The sequence below is a fragment of the Medicago sativa genome, chromosome 4 (assembly GCF_051527215.1).
Source record: "Medicago sativa cultivar Bolivia chromosome 4, Bolivia_mono, whole genome shotgun sequence".
Taxonomy (NCBI): Eukaryota; Viridiplantae; Streptophyta; class Magnoliopsida; order Fabales; family Fabaceae; genus Medicago; species Medicago sativa.
The window spans coordinates 61602348-61605055 of record NC_140752.1 but is presented as its reverse complement, the minus strand read 5'-3'; the positions used below and the strand labels follow the sequence as shown (position 1 = coordinate 61605055).

The 2708-nt window shown below is 27.4% G+C and overlaps 1 long non-coding RNA gene across 1 annotated transcript; it reads left to right on the top strand.

The window, feature by feature from the left end:
- Nucleotides 1-381: 381 nt before the first annotated feature.
- LOC146930441 (uncharacterized) lies at nucleotides 382-1600 on the top strand. The gene is made up of 2 exons (XR_015006382.1): nucleotides 382-1015; nucleotides 1382-1600. It is a non-coding gene; the product is annotated as an uncharacterized LOC146930441 (long non-coding RNA).
- Nucleotides 1601-2708: the final 1108 nt, after the last annotated feature.

The window sequence follows — 2708 nt, the reverse complement described above, 5'->3', positions numbered from 1 at the left end:
TTATCTAACTTTAGATTTGTACCCTATTAGGGGATTTTTTTTGGTTTGGTCCCCCTGTCTTCATGTTTTTTTCCTTCCCTATATATATATATATATATATATATATATATATATATATATATATATATATATATATATAAGCCTGGCACTTTGCTAGCTACGTTTTTGGTTAGAGAAAAAAAATGTTATTGTATCAATGTATGTGATACATTAACATTCTAACTATGTTGGCATCCAATGTACAAACAACAACACATCTAAAATAAGTAGTGTATCATCCATGTTTATTATTCACATCTCATATATATTAACTTTTATTCAAAATTTTGTCAATAGAAAAATAGTCATCCAATGGTATTTTTTATGTATAAATAAATGGGAAATGCTAACCGGTGTCCCCGGGGCACTGGTTAAAGATATGAAAAAGGAAATTATATGGTAGTTAATGCATTGAAATTGTGTAATTAATTTATAATAAAGTCAAAAACATTTTCCTTTTATGGTAATAATTCCCTTTTATGGTATGCTTAACCAATGCCCCAGGAGCACCGGTTAACAGGACCCTAGATAAATGTGCTGTCACATCTATGATTTGTTATTCATACAATTAATTTTTTTTTATCATTTATTATTGTTGTTTCTCTTTTGAGACTTCCCCTTATGTATTACAAAAGGCTAACAAATATATAAACAAATGAAGTTTAATAACAATAATGCACTTTGATGATCATCAAGATTGTTATATGAAATCTTTACTAAGGCTAAGTGATCAATTGAGTGAGGAAAATAAATATATTGTTTAACATTAATTTCAACTTTATAAACAACTTCTTGTAACTCCTAAGTTTTAAAAGTTATTTCGGTGATATTAAAAATTTAGAAAATTTTCCTTATAAAGAGATCAGAAAAATTGTATTCATTAATTACATTTAAAAGAGATAAAATATGGCTCAAATTCTTATGTTTGTTTATGCTCTAATCGTCTTTATTTTTCCATTTCTAGTTACCATTAGAGGTATGTTATTTTTAACACTATTGGTCAATGAATTATTCAAGAACTCCCTCCGTCCCAAATTATAAGTCACTTTGAAAAAAAAATTGCATCATATTATAAGTCGTTTTAAGTTATCAATGAAGCATTAACTTTTCTATTAATTATACGCTTAACTATTTATTACTCTCTATTCTTTAATTTATCTTTCTCATAACATTTATTATGGAAATTTTGTAAAACAACTAATAATATATCTTTCTCATACAAAATTAATTACATTTATTAATAACTGTGAAATGCGCAAAACGCCATGTAATTTGGGACGGAGGGAGTACATGGTATTATTATATAACCTATTAGTAACATTCTTTTTTGTTTTCTTATTAGATAAACCAGCTCCCATTCCCTGCAAATTTCATGCTGATTGTCCCATTATGTTGTCTATAGTTGTGGAGTGCATTAATAATGTTTGTGAGTTCATTTATATTTAACAATTAAGTTTAAAAATAATTGTATTACCTTTAAGATGATCATTTTATTTGGACATCGTAATTGGATTTATGTGTCTTTCGTCTTTAAAATTGTATGAGAGAATTATTACCTTCATTTGTTCATAGAAGATATTGCAAACATCAAATTTACTGAATAGCTATAATAATACAGTTTAATAAATAAAGATAATATATGCTTATGTAGATTAACTATTATTGTGCTTCTACATGTACCTATCTACTTAAAAAGGAATTAAAAAGAGATAAACTTAAACTTTTGGCATAAGTGTTTACAATTAGTTTAGTATACTCACTAAATAATAAATCTTCCCTGTATTTATAATACACAAAGGTTAAAGACAATATTGATAAGTTAGGATTATCTCCATTTCAGGGGTGGCCCTGAGGATGGATGGGAGGCGTGGCAGTTCAGGGCACCATTTTTTAAGAGACATCAAAATTATTATTTTTAATTCGTAGTTAGTGCTATATAGATGTATTTATTTTTAATTCGCTTTGATTAATTCTATCGAGAATATATTTTTAGATAACTTTGATTATAAATGAATATTTTACAACAAAAAATGCAAGAAAAAAATATTGAAATAATTAAAAGGATCAGTTTATTATTTCATCCAAGACACCAAAATACTTAAGGCCGGCCCTGCTCCATTTATTAAAAGAAAAAGAGATTTTTTTACAAATAAAATAAAATGAAATGTTAACCGGTGTCCAAACCGAATACAGGCATGACCCTAAAATAAAAAGAGATGTCGACTACCATATTTTTAGAGTTTATAAATAATACTCCCTCCGTTTCAAAATGAGTGTTGTTTTATGTGTTTACACACATATTAAGAAATGCAATGATTAAAAGAAAGAGAATGATTATTTTACTAAATTATCCTTATTAACTATTGGTTAGTTTTAAAAGTAATACTTTGGAAGTAGTGTGTTGAGTATTAATTGGAGGGTACAATTGAAAAGAAAAAGTTATTATTGCATTGGAAACTGAAAGTGACATTCATTTTGAAACAAATTTTGTTAGCTAAAACGACACTAATTTTGAAACGGGGGAGTATAAAAGAAAATTACATTGATTTTCCTGAAGTTTTCATGAAACAGCACCATCACATATGTTACCCTCTCGAGTCCCAATTTTTCGTTTCTTTTTCGATGGGTGATCCCAAGCATCCATTTTCATTCATCTTCCCCAAATGACC